Source organism: Mauremys mutica, chromosome 11 (assembly GCF_020497125.1).
Source record: "Mauremys mutica isolate MM-2020 ecotype Southern chromosome 11, ASM2049712v1, whole genome shotgun sequence".
Lineage (NCBI taxonomy): Eukaryota > Metazoa > Chordata > Testudines > Geoemydidae > Mauremys > Mauremys mutica.
This window is the reverse complement of record NC_059082.1, coordinates 10114589-10129137: the sequence shown is the minus strand read 5'-3', so window position 1 is coordinate 10129137 and position 14549 is coordinate 10114589. Positions and strand designations below refer to the sequence as shown.

Here is a 14549-nt window from a genome sequence, read left to right as displayed (position 1 = left end):
AAAGATACCCATTGACTTCAGTGGGACTTGGATCAGTATCTATCGGTGTCTTTTCTTTTTCTGATGATTTACGTAGTTTATTCTACCAGCCATGCAGAGTGAAATTCAGAGTGACAGTAAAGCAGAAAGTCACACTATATCTCAGACTATTTTCTTCTTCTTCTTCTTCTTCTTCAGGAGTTATTGTGTTTTCAGTGAGATGAGTTAAGAAAATCTAATAGAGGACTTAATAGAGATTCCCCTCCTCTTCTCTTCAAATTAAATACAAAGGGTGGAACTTTTTTCCATATTAACACCACAAAAGTGAACAAGGAGAGTCTGAAACCCTTGGAGCCAGAATCTGAATTTAGTGACACTAGTGTAAATCCAGAGTAACTGCACTGAGATCATTAGGGGTCATGCCAACACAGTTCTCAGTGCACATGTGAAGTGCTACTTGTCTGCTCACGTGATCCTTTCAGGGGCCAAACTGGAAATTTGCACCAGGAGACAGGGCTGTTGCAATACGTCTTTGGGTGCTGCTATCTGGCACTATCTCTTCCCCATCCCAGAATGTCCTCTTTGGTGGTGGTGGTGGTGGAGAAATCTACAGTTGCTGCTTTAGTCTTTGCATGGTACTAGACTTCATGCTGGCCCTTTGCATGGGGTGATTTTTTGGGCCGAATTAAAAAAAAAGATGTATTTTGTGAAATATTTCAGAAGAAACTAAAATGTTTTTGTTTTATTCAAAAGCTTGCATGAAATTTTTAATTTTTTTTGTCAATGGGCATCTACATTTTCTTATGGTGGGGGGTGTGAGGAACCCATTTTCTCTCACTTTTGTTTCCTGCCTCCCCATTTTACAGTGGAAAAAAATAGAGGCAGGGGAGTGGGGGGAGAGTGAGAGATGACAGACAGTGGAACTTGCCCTACTAAGACAAAATTTTAAAACTTTGGATTTTTTTTTAAATGGAAACTTTTGGTTTGGCTGAAAATCTGTTTTTTGTTGAAAATCTTTTTAAAGAAAAATATTGACTACTCTAGTGAATCTCACTTGAAATGAAAACTTATTTACTGAATACTCAAAATGAATCCCAACCTTCCTCATGCTTTCCAGAAAAGTTATGACCCAGTACTTTCTCCATAATTAGTTAATAAATACTCTCCTTGAGCTATAGGTCTTTCCAGTGCCTGTAGATTTACACAGGTGTGGCAGAATTTGGCCACTTGCCTCTAGGATCTGTTGAAGAAATAGCAGGAAACCTTTGGATCCTGCATAAGGAAAAATGGGCTATGTGAGACTTCAGCTTGGGGAATCCTGGATTGTTGGGGGCTCTATGACCAAACGGCAGCACTGAAGTTGAGTCCAAGTGTTTAGGCACACAGGGCAATCAGCTGAAGGATTGTACATAAATGGATACTGTGCCTGTACATAGCTGATGCCTAAAACTCATTTTCATTCTCTGCCCTCTCAGACTGAGGCTGTCAAATCAGTGCCAAGTTAGACAAGTTTATAATATGTATTATGTATCTTGGAACTTGGAGGGAGCTAATTCCACTCAATTTAACAGTGTTACTTTGGAGGACAATTTATTCTAACCTAGAGTGAAATGCCTATGCATGAATCAGCTGGTTTAAATCTGTCACAGGAAGAACATAAATAAATAAATTTCTACATTAATTCAAGAATTTTAGTGACTTCCAGGCAGTGAGGGGGATTCAGGAAAAAACAAACAAGCCAAGAATATCTGGAAATTAAAACTCCTTTCCAATGGATGATTTCCCCATGGTAGAATGAAAGTTTTACGGCTAAGTTGCAGAACTATGACTCTGGAGATACCGGCTCTATTCTTTGCTGTGCTGCAACCTTCCTGTCTTTCTGTCTTGGTTTCCGATCTTTAAAATGTGACTCTTACTTCACAAATCAATGAATGTTTAAGAATTTTGGACATAAAGGTTTATAGAAGTTCAAATGAATATTAATAGAGCAAAGTGAAAAATTCACAGTGAATAATGTCCTTGACAAATATAGCCTCTCTTTCTGGTCCGGTGTTGTCCTGTAATTTAGTTATTATTAAGATGTGAGGGGTGTGTGTGTGTGTGTGTGTGAGAGAGAGAGAGAGAGAGTGGGTGTATGTATCTAACATTTCTTTTTATCATAACTGTACACATTAACCATGGAGAGTTTGCTTATGATCAATTCTGAGCTGCATTAATTGTGATTGGTCACATAAGCCCTCAGATATTGTTTCTCGACCCTGATTGGATGAGCACAACTCTTACAGTTGGGAGGAAGGTATTTGAATATATCTGGGAGACGTAACAGATGAGGGAATTTTAGAACATTTAAATCCTTTTCCTTTCTAGGCCATACATGACTTCTCCAGGGCATTCCTAGAAAAGTAGGCTAGGGTAAGATATACTGGCTGTGCATCCAGCTCATATTTAACTTATTGTCATCACATCCACATAAAGTAACTGCCTATCTGTGTGCAACTCTAGCAGCAAAAGATGAAGTCAGATTCTTCTTGGGCTCATTAGGGGTTTAGTTCACACTCCTGTGTCGAGCAGTCAAATGGTGTGTGCAACTGTGTAAAATACACCACTTCTGGAGAAAATATGCACCATTGAAATTAGAATGAATGGGCTCTCATTGATCACACATGCTTTTAAAGAGTACTGTATTTGTTTAATTTTTCTCTGATCCAGCACATGGGGAAAAGCCACAATCAGTCAAAACTCTGAAGTCACTGGGAGTTAGCCTGAGTAAAAATTGAGGATGTTAGAGTTTGAGCCTCATATTTTTTAAATAAACCTTGCTAAAGATGTTTTCTTTTTTCTTGTTACTTAATTACACATGCTGGTTCATTCACAGTAGACCACAGTAGAATATAAGAATGGCCATACTGGGTCAGACCAATGGTCCATCTAGCCCAGTATCTTTTCTTCTGACTGTGGCCAGTGCTTCAGAGAAAGCAAACAGAACAGAACAATTACCGAGTGAGCCATTCCCTGTTATCCAGTCCCATCATCTGGCAGTCAGAGGCTTAGGGACACCCAGAACATGAGGTTGCGTCCCTGACCATCTTGGCTAATAGCCATTGATGGACCTATCCTCCAAACTTATCTAATTCTTATTTGACCCCAGTTTTACGTTTTTTGAGCCCAGTAATACACTGGCAATGGGCTCCCCCCCGACAGACCCAACAGGAAGAAATAATTTACATTTAGTCCTCAGGAACAAACCTGACATCAATGGTAGTGTCATACGAGCACAGAATGCAGAATACGCAATAGAGAGCTGCACTGGCAGTAAGAGAAACACATAATCATGGCCTATTGGTTATTTTTATTCAGGAGGATAGGGTTCGAGTGAGGCAGCAAATGACTTTGTGCCAGCCTGTGAGAAGAATAAAATGATACATTTACCAGGAGGCCAACTGGAGGATGTATGAAGTGAAAATAAGCATTGGATGAAAATTGGGGCCTGGTCCTACAAATATTCTGTGCGTAGGTCCTCAGTGGGAGACATGCCTCTGGAGTGCTTGATTTATTGTGCCTTTAAGAGAGGAAATGCCCAATTCATTTACAAGGGAGAAAATAACGAAAAGGTGATAATCTAGTTTATGTGCACTTTCTGACCTAGCAGGAATAAGTAGGAATGTTCTATGAGCTAGTCACCTTTGTTATAAGGGGTATGTTACATAGGATACAAATGCAAAACATACAGAAATAACCATAACGGCTGTGCCCATTCTGATTCGACAGTAGTATTCTGTTAGCTTACTCAGTGAGGTTAAAACAAAAGTCTGCCATATCAATGAATGCTCCAAGAGTGTAGAGAAAGCTGATCTAGTCGAGGACAGGTCGTATATAGCCTTAGTATCAGCTGTAGCATACATGCCATTATATCATAATACCATTTTATCCCTCATGATCATTGATCAGTGCTAATGATCAAAGTTTGCATAGCAGCCAAAAGAATCATGAGACAGTAGATATTTATGGCTTATGGCCAATTCTGATTACTCTCTAGCAGCTTTCGCAGTGTTCTGTAGTTTGATTGATGTCATTGGCATGCTTTAGCATTCAAAATATATCAAATAAATTTGCTCTGCTTTGAACATGAAAGAGAAGTAAAACACACATAATTTAAGAAACCAGCAAAGTGGGGAAGATAGGGAATACACATTGCTGCATGTCCCTTGGCAAGCAAGTGCCCATTCAACACTTGGCAATACAGTGCGTGCATGCAAATTGCAAAGCATCCTCTTTAATACAAAGCTTTACTCCCACTGTAAGAATGTTGCTATTCAAGGGGGCTGCTAAATGAAATCAGAGCTGCATAAACTGCAGTGGAAAGGAGGACTGGAGCAAGAGACAGCTGTGCGGGGTGACTGCTTTACAAGCAGAAACCTTTCAGTTCCATCAATCAGAAGATGTGAAAGGCCCAAATGCAAAGACACCAGCATCCCACCCCCTTTGATACCAATCCTAATGGAGTGCCAGTCATTGATGTAAATATATTACAAAGCTAAAATGCTCACTTTTTTTCCATCCTTTTTTGAGAGTCTGTATTTATCAGGTTTAACTAGTTAATAATGGTTCTGCCCTTTCTCAGTGTGTGCCATGAGGGACATAGTTGCAGTGGAGACAGCTGTGCATAGTGAATGGGCAGTCTAAGTTTAAAATATGCATAGAATCTCTAGGACCAATCCTTCAAGGTGCTGAGCACTTGGGTGAAAGTGCTGACTGCACTTAACTCCCCTTGAAGTCAGTGTGGTTGAGCACGATCTAGCCCAGGTCTTCAGAACCTTACCTTGCTCATGCAAGGAGCCCTATTGAGACCGGTGAGACTGACAGAAAAGTTATCTAGTGGTTAAGGCCCTGGTCTAGGCCTCAGAAGTTCTGAGTTCAATTTCTGCCTCTAGCAAGGAGGTTGTGTGAGCTTGAACTGGCCACTTAATTTTTCTGAATCTCAGCTCCCCATCTGCAAAATAGGCATTGCATAATACTTTCTTTGTCTGACGTGTCTATTTAGTGTATAAGCTCGTAAGCACTGTCTCATACTGGGTGTACGTACAGCATCTAGCGCAAGATTCCTGATCTGTAATAGTATGGCTCATCTGAGGAAGGTTGCTTATTGGAGCAAGCCATGGAAAGCTTTCTCTCCCTTTTGAAAAAGTCATTATCCTTTTTTGCAGTGTCTAATGTTTTCTTTTAAGGTTGCTTTTCTTATCATCTTGCAAACACAAGCTCTATTGGTTAACAGAGCAATCTGTACGTTTGGATTTTTTTGTTAGCATTTTAAAAAAAAGAATTTTAATTGCAGTGTATGTTTATAACAATACAGTTCGACCAGTGCTATTAATTTTCCACAGTAAATTATTGCTATAGGCTGAATGTTAAATTCTAGGCCCCTGAATGGCTCATCAAACTCTTCTACCACATAATGACTCTAAATAATCATATTCATCATAATTAGTAACATTAATAACATTAAAAAATAAATACTTGTACCTTGGAACATTAGTAATAGTAATCTTGTCATCTTCCTTGAAAATTACTAGACCCAGTTATTTTTCACAGTGGGATGCAGATATACCAGAGAACTATAATTAAAATATTAATTGCATGTTTGATAGAGTTTTGACTATCATTATTATATTATCACTGGTCTCATTATTATACTTTCTGTATGTTACCTTGTGCATATTTTGTGTTTGTTAAGGCATTGAAAAGAAGATCTGGTCTTCCGAAAGAAAACCAATATACACGAGAGAGAATAGTGTCTGTGAATCAAATATCAGGAGGGAAAAATAGGGCTCAGAATTTGGTTTCAATGGTTTAGTCTTGTTCGTTACTGTGCTGAGAGCCAACACAAGGTTTATGCGCCACTTAAATCTTCAAAATTGGACTTAACATGCTGCGTAATGGTGAATTTCACCCAAAGAGTTGAAAGGAAAACAAGACTAGTTAGCTGGAGCAGGGGATCCAAGCTTTAGTGAATTCATGTGGTTGCCACTGACCTACAGGAGAGACCTTTATGCGTATCAAAGGGCAAGTATAGCCCCGTGGGTGTCACACAGGTGAATATAAACAAGGGGCAAGCATAATAATATGATGATTAACAATGACAATGTACAGCTTATTCAAAATAACGACACTTTTAATAAAGAAAAATCTTTGTCGGGGACTCTTAATTACCTGTGTGCACATTGATGTTCTGCAGATGTAAATAAGTTGCCGTTGTTTGAAAATTTGGTCCGAAATGATTTGTGATAAACTCATTAAAAGAAGTGTTGGCTACGAATAACTTCAGAAAAGGCTATATATTAAGGGACAAAAATCATGATGACTCTGGTGATAGGTAGAGTTTCTTCATGGTGAGATGAGGGCACTCACCATATCACAGGATTTCTCCGTACCTTGCAGGAGTGGGAAGTCAGTGGGAGTCAAGGGTACTAAGCTCCTTACGAGAGAGTTCAGCCCTAGAGGGTTAGCCCTATAAAAATAAATTTTCTGGCATTTCACTTTTGCAAATTTTCAACATTTCCCCCCCACTTCTGCCTGAAGCAGTTTGTTGAGGCAAAATAGTTTGCCCCTCTTCAAAGATGCATTAAACATTTCTTCAATACTCCCTTAATTCATTGACAGCCTTTCATATACATTTACTCCCAAATGCCCCATGACATTGAAATAATGCAGCAACAAAGCCAAGGACCAAAAGAGAGAGAAATTTAAGACGTGTTTGGCAAGGGTGAAGAATTTTATTTTTTCAGAGGAAACGTGACATTGAGATGGACAGATACGGGAAAGTTCTCATATGGGGCAGAAGAGTCTCCTACTAAGAATGCACAAAGAGACTGGGAATTACGTTTGCAGTTGCATTAGTTTAAAAAGTTACGAGGTATGTTAATTTGCATGCATCATAAACTGGGATTGGGGAAAAAAACATAAACTAATTCAAATTCTTTTGGCTTGTTCTAGCTGCTTCTACTTCTATAGCAACAACCTCCTCAGTATAAACTCCTGCTTGAGAGAGGGCATTAGTGTGTGTATTGGTGAGTGAATGAGAGTCTAGGAAAGTGAATGGAAGCCAGGAGAATATGGTTCTATTTCTTACTGCACTTCAAAGTACCATAAAACCCTCAAGTGAAAGTACCAAGTGTTGATATTCACATTAAGGTGGCATTCAAACAGAGAGTTTTCACTGCCTACCCATTATACCTTTTATTAGCCCGGTGGAATTTTTATTCCTCCTTTTCCTGGGCAGACAGATTTCACAGTCAAACCAGGTCATGTCTGATGTACTGCTTTGCCACCTGCAAAGTAATTTGCTTTTCGAAGTAGGCAGCAATAATAAAACCTTATCACCTGCTTCAAACCAGATATCATGAGCATGGTTGTAAATAAAACCTTATCACCTGCTCTAAACCAGATATCATGAATGTGGTCACACTAGTATTTCTTTTTGTTCTAACCCCCTTTGCTGGTTTTACTGAGCCAGATCAGTGAGTTGGACTAGTTTTTTCCCACATGGACTGTAGATATTTCAAAAATGTTGGGACACTGTGGAGGTATCTCCCTTAATCTCTGTTATCACATCCTATGGGCCCTTCAGATGTCTCCCATAAAGTGACTAAAATAGGGAGAACTTTTGTGGGTGACTGGGTCACTGCCATGTATGACGTATGGCAGTGTCTGATACCAGATGCTTTGGATCCTAAATAATGCACAGACATTTTGAGCCTCCTTTTTCATAGCTAGTGCTACTAAACCACATGACTGAGGATAGTCAGCATGGATGTGAGTGCTCTGGTACTCTCTTAGCAGATTGGAAATGGAATTGGTTGATTGAACTTTGCCAAAGATCTTGACAATCTATTTAGCTACTACAATACCATAGAGTTAACTAGGTTTATTTTGGATGTTTTCATCTTTCTAATAATACATCAGGCATAGGTCACTGCCAGATGAGAGAGGCCCAGTGATTTATTCTAATATGATAATTCCCATATTTTAAAATCTAACCAAAGCTATTCGGGAATGACATCCTTCCTTGGGGATTTTAAAATCTGACCTTCGAAAGCAAGTTCTCTGTTTGTTTGACGTTTGTTTGTTGATTTGAGGTTTCTTTGTGGAACTGACATACGCTTTCTGATTATGTTACAGATAAAGACTTTTTGGATGTTAGAACTGGTATGACTTGAGGTCTAGACTTTGCTGAGGATCGTCTGTGGACCTAATAAAACCTCTATGAAAAATTCACCTCTGTGAAAGCTTTTCATAAGATCTGCCTTGTCAGTGAGGCCTATGATACTTGCTTACCTGGAATCAGCATGGGTATGTTGTTGAAACAGTCAAATGAATTTTCTGTCCTTCTGACAATCAAGAAAAAAACCCTCAAGTTCTGTACTTAGATTATTTAGTTTGCTTTGCTGTAAAATAAGAAGTTGTTGGGAAGTAGCAGATCACTGTTGTGCTCGCTGAACCTTATTTTTGGATGATACGATTTATTGTTTAAAGTTAGATTAAAAGATCATCGCATCATCATCTCCCCCAACTCCTATGGAAGCTTCAGCTTATTGTATGAAAATCTGAAGGACCCCTTCCTCCCAGGTGCTACTGCTTACTACTGGCACTTATTTGGATCATTCCTTGACTCCTCCTAAACTGCATTCTGGAGGTGTGTTGAATAGCAATATTGCATATAAAACCATCTTTACCATCAGCATAACAATAGAGAGCCCTGTAGATATTAGAGTACCAAAGTTTTCCCAATGCTTTAATAAGTACAGAGCTGCTGTGACGATTCCTGAATTATTCAAAGCCACAATTTGGAATAGCTGGGCTTTAGTATGCGGAAGCTGTGCTTTGAAGGCTTCAAGGGTCATTTCAGATATTAAAAATTGGTACAGGAGATCTAGATTGCTAATCGCACAATGGCAGAAATGTTGAATAGTGCCACAGAATTGTTAATAATTTAACAAGACCTGGTGAATGCCAGCATATCTCGTTTTCAGAATGCAGGAGGTTTAGCACCACTTCCATGCTGAATAAAGGGGTACACAAAAAATCCCCCAATGTGCATTTCACGAATGCTGTAAACTGGGAGAAAAAGAGGAGCAGAACACATGTGGAATAAATTCCTAATGGGTTATACTGCCAGTTCCCAAGCTCTCCAATCAAGTTATAATTATACTTTTGTCATGAGAGCAGGGGTGTCGAGGTTTTACAAGGGGGAAAAATATTTACAGAAAAATATTATGCTTTTCATTTGATAGTAAAAGTAATTATTGCAAAAGGACCCATGAAAGATCTTGAAGACAGTCACCCTCCCTTTAATAAGTCCTTGTGGCAGCTAAGTGGGGATCAGGAGTATTCTTTATCAGGTTTGCATTCAAGTAGTACTAAATATATGCAGGTACGAATTATCTGAGTTTAATTAAAATTATATTAAAAAAAAAAGGAGAAGAATGGTTGGTAGACTGCTCGACTGCATTTTAACCAGTAACCTCAGACCCTAATTAGAAATGCTTTTCATATCTCCTCCATGCAAGGGCTTAATCTGACGTGAGTCTGCGAGTGGAGGCTTGGGGGACCAGTGTTAATTCTGCATTCGATCTTGGTTTGTATGGAGGCAGGCAATGCTGATTGACCGAGTCACAGCACAGATCCCATGACCTTGCTGGGATTTTCATGTGAGGTGTTAATTGAGAGGGTGGGTTAATCTTTGAGCATCATTGTCCCCGAGCTGAGGACAAAGTTTGTGCTCTCTGTTTCCTTACTCAACGGTATATTTGATCCCTACCTTGTTTCCCCTATGACCATTTAGTAAGTCTGCAGAAAATTCTCTCTTGATAAATTTATTTGTGGAGGATTATCTCTTGCTGTGTTGTTTGATTTTGTGATCTTTTTTTGGGGGGGGGAGGAGGAGAGGCTAACCTAAATTAAACCCAAAATATCCTTCTTTTTGAGTATTTATTTTCCCCTGGTCCCATCAAAAAGACTGTCATATGGGGTAGGGGGATGACATCTTGAGATAAATTATACTATAGAGAACTAGAAAGCATAAAGCAAACTAGGAGGCATGATTTCAAAGTTATTTCATCTGAGTGCTGAGAAAATATAAGCTCTTTTTATTGCTCCTGAGTGGAAAGCCTAAAATAATTACAAAATCAAAGAGATATTACAGGGAACAGAGCTTTTATAATAATATACAGTTTGGAGTTTTCATACCGGACATATGTAATGTAAGAAAAGACAGCCCATTACTTTTGCTTTTTTATAAATAATGAATGACTTTTTTTTTTCATGTGTTGTTGTACAGGCCTGTCATTTCCAGTGTGAGGAGTAAATTTTTACTCCAGGCAGGATTAATGTATACTGGCTGACCTTAAATATGACTCCCAAGTGAGCAGGATCGTAGTTAAAAGAAGCAGAAGTAATGGAGCTCACACAGGAAATGCTGCGAAACAACGCTGCTAAAAAAGCCCAAATGATAGCTGTCCTTGACATGCAAAGAATTTCTGTTATTTGTTTCATTACACCAGCTGTAGATGAGTTTAATTACAATGCTTCAAAACCTAAACCATTTTTGGAGTCATTTCTGAAAAGCGCAGGCAACTCAGTCAAACGCACTGTATTGATAGCCCTCTTGCAGGTCCACCCCCTGCAGTGCAGAAAGGCGGGAAGGGAAGCACCAGCCTGCAACCTGCTGGTGATCACACAATGGGAAACTGTGAGATGTCTATGGAGCATTGAGAAGGAGGTGGGCATCCATGTTTGGAGGAGACTGGGAAGGCTGTGTTCTGTAAAAACAGGCACCTTTATTGCCATGTTCCAGATTTGGTGCTGACATAAACCCCATGCAACTATTTATGGCTGAATTTTGCTCTCGCTTTTCCTGGTACCATTACAGGGCAGCTCCAGCGAAGGCATGGATGTTGCTCTGCATTGACACCGGTGTCACTGAGAATAGAATTTGGCCCTTTAACTCCTGTGGCGAGTTAGTTGGCCCAATAACTCTGAAATTGTTCTGAGTTTCACTCGGCCAAAATATCTGGAAGGCAAAATTGCAATTTTGGGGGCTTTTCTGCAAAAAGGGACTTTGTGGCCTGATTGCTGTGCATTATCATATCAGCATTTTAGCCATAAAGTAGACTTATGTGGAATGGAGCAAAGCCCTCTGCTGTTTGATTTAACTGTAGAGAGTGTTATTAAAGGGAATTAATAATCAAAGTATAATCTTAACATCTTAAAGGCGTTCACAATAATAATAATAATAAGTAATTCTGCCTTTTAGGATGTTATCGATAGTTCTCTTCCCTGCTGCTTTGTTGTTAGGGGGGTTTCCCCTCCCAAAATTCTACTGCAAACTAAAAACTGGATTTATTATCCAGGGCTATGCCCATATTTTGAAAAATAAGTCAAAGATTTGTGAGGAAGGAAAATATTGTCCCACTCATCTGAATGAGAGAGAGGCCAACATGAAGCAGAAAAACAGCAATTGTGCCGTGTAGGAGGATGGATTTGGGGAGCAAATAAGGGAATGCTCCCTCTATGGGAGAACCATTTAAACCATATTGGGGGGGGCAGTAGCATGTTATGGCAGGCTGGGAAGGTATACGACAAGACTTGGAGATGCATCACCATCTGATCCACTGGTTATTGCTTCCTGGGGATCATAGGCTCAAGCAGAGTGGGTGCTACAGTAGCTGCTGCTGAGTGGCTCCTCATCCACACTGAAGCCTGTAGGAGAAGATGTCTTCTAGACCTGGGTGAAGGACAGAAATTCCATTTTGTGAAGACTTTTGAGATTGTGAAATTTGGCTTCTTTTCCAATTGATATGAAACAGGAAATATTAAAATTCTCCACAAAGGAAAATTCTAATTGGTTTGGGGTTTTTGTTTTGTTTCAGATCAGTAAGAATTCTTTTGTTTCAATTTTGATATTTTCTTATTTGCTACATAATATAATACAAACATTTTAAAAAAGTAAACCGAAATGTCTTTGAAAAATGAAAAATCAAAACGTTTGGTTCCGAACATGTTGAAATGGGACGGTTTAACATTGTAACTCTTTCCCCTGGTTTTCCTCCAAAATGACTTTTCAGCGAAATTAACACAATTTCATGTTAGCCAGGTTGGACAGGGATGGTGTCCCTATCCTCTGTTTGCCAGAAGCTGGGAATGGGCAACAAGGGATAGATCATTTGATGATTACCTGTTCTGTTCATTCCCTCTGGGGCACCTGGCATTGGCCACTGTCAGAAGTCAGGACACTGGGCTAGATGGACCTTTGGTCTGACCCATTCCTATGTTCTTATGTAAATACTTCAGTTTCAACAGAACTGCATTCTCCAACTAAAAAAGGTTTTCCCTCTAATTCTTCCCCCTATTGCTTAGTAAGAAGAGCACCAGCTTCAGGTCTACACTAATTTACCAGGATTTGGGGCCTTTCTGCAAAATATGCATTTATGACCTGATTGTTTTGCATTAGAGCTGTTGATGACATCAGGATTTTAGCAATAAAATTGACTTATGTGGGAAGCAGAAAAGCCCTCTGCTGTTTGAGTTAATTGTAGAGAGTGCTTTTAAAGGGATATCTTAATAAGCAACGTGATCATCTTAACATTTTAAAGGCTTTAATAATAATAATTAATAATAATAGTGTATTTAATTCCCTTGATAACCTGTGTCTAAATATGACTATATTGTTTTCACAAATTTTAGTTGAATTAGAATACATGAGTTATATTCTAAGCAGTTAATACTCTCACATATATTCAGGCCAAACAGTGAGGTCCTTACTGAGCTTCTACCGAGGCTACTTTCCACTGACTTCAGAGGAAGTTTCTCTGGGTGAGAACTGAGGACTGCATGTGGATCTCCCCCCTCCAGTGATGGGGGAAGGAGTTTAGTTACCCTCCACAGAACCATTCTCTCTCTCCGACCTCCAATGGGCACCATAGAGTCACCTCATGCCCTTAACATATGCTACAGATCTTGCAAGCTGCTGTGGGGGAAGAGGAGGAACGGGTAGGGAGAGGGCTGAGGAGGATGCATATTGGTCATTCTCCAGTCACGTGGAGATTCATGGGAGAACATCATATAGCCCCAAGCTGGTCCCAATCATGACACGACTAGGCGAAATCTCTGTCAGTGCTGCTCCTGGGATCTGGAGATAGAGGAGGAAGGGGTGTTGAAATGAGAAGCAGTGTGGGCTTCTGTTTGGAGGTCTCCTGGGATCCAGGCTGGTTCCAGATGACCTGCTATGCTTGGGGATGAGTCCTATGCCCTTTTCTTTGAAGAAGCAACCCTCCTTTGCACCCAGCAGAACTAAGAGAATCTCTATGAGCTTGTGGGGTTTTCTTGTGTGGATGCTGAACTGCTTGTAAGGGCCTTTGGATTTACCTCATCATGTATTCAAAGGCAGAAAAGGGATACTCAGCAGTGCTTTCTTTACATATTTATTCCTAACTGACCAGTTAAATTTTTCCCACACCATTCTGGACAAAATATAACACAATTTGTGAAAGAAGACTTTGCCAGTTTGTTTCCTGAGATGTTATCTCCTTACTCCCTTTCCCTCCTGCTTGGTATTAGAAAGGTTTAACCCCCCCCCCCCACACAACTCTATTGCAGACTAAAACCATTATTTAATATGAATAGGAACCTCATTATTGTACAGCATGCTACCACATCAGGGTTAAAATTCAGCAGGGCAAGCCTAAGGAAGCTTACTTACTGTACATTTCATCTACCTGTGATGTACCTTGCCTTTAAGTAATAACAAAGGGCTTCATTAGAGTGCTAATCAACTCCCTCACCTTTGAGACCTAAAGTAATCATGTATTTCAGATGCACATCTATAAGACTGAGCCTGCTGATACTATAAGGGGCGGGGGGGGGAGGGGGAGATGTCTTTAAGTAAACCCAGAGAAAGGATGCAGCTGCTGTAGCTAACCGCTTCCAGTACAGAGTATTGCTGCTTAATTCTCAGCCCAGCTTTCAAATTAAAGTTTTACTTTGGCTTCTTGCAGAAAAAGGTTTTGGACGCTGGGTAAACAGAGCCTCAGCCTGCACGAAAGGGATTAAGAAGGAGAGCCAAGAGTGGAAGGGAAAATGAGGATATGACAGAGGCCACAGTGAGTTCAAACAAAATTTGGCCTGCAGAATGCAGGAGAAATCCCACTGGTGACAGGTGCCATCTTGTGGGTCATTCTGCCACTCTGCCTCCTGCCACTTTTTATAACGAGAAAAGATAAAGGAGGACTGGATTCTTAGAGGCTTGGAATTGGAAAAGTAATTCAAAGAGATGTGAGCATGGCTGGCTTCAGGGTTTGCATGATACTGTAAACATCAATACTTTGCTTGTCAGCACTCTATGCTATTTAAGAACTTTAAAGTAGGCTATAAATAGGGACACTGCGCGTGTCTAAAAACATGTACTCGTAAATAGTACAAATGATAATCAAATTATTTTTACTTTATACTAATGCAAATAAAATATTCATGCATAATGTAGGCCTGGGAAAGGTTACAGTCTTCAAATTGTGCTAATT

At 39.8% G+C, this 14549-nt stretch overlaps 1 long non-coding RNA gene across 2 annotated transcripts; it reads left to right on the top strand.

Annotated features, from left to right (window-relative positions):
- Positions 1-2352: 2352 nt before the first annotated feature.
- On the top strand, positions 2353-14132 carry LOC123344574. Of its 2 annotated transcripts, none has more exons than XR_006572582.1 (3): positions 2353-2391; positions 8155-8325; positions 14028-14132. It is a non-coding gene; the product is annotated as an uncharacterized LOC123344574 (long non-coding RNA). The 2 variants fall into 2 exon arrangements; XR_006572581.1 differs by lacking the exon at positions 14028-14132 and adding an exon at positions 10313-10519.
- Positions 14133-14549: the final 417 nt, after the last annotated feature.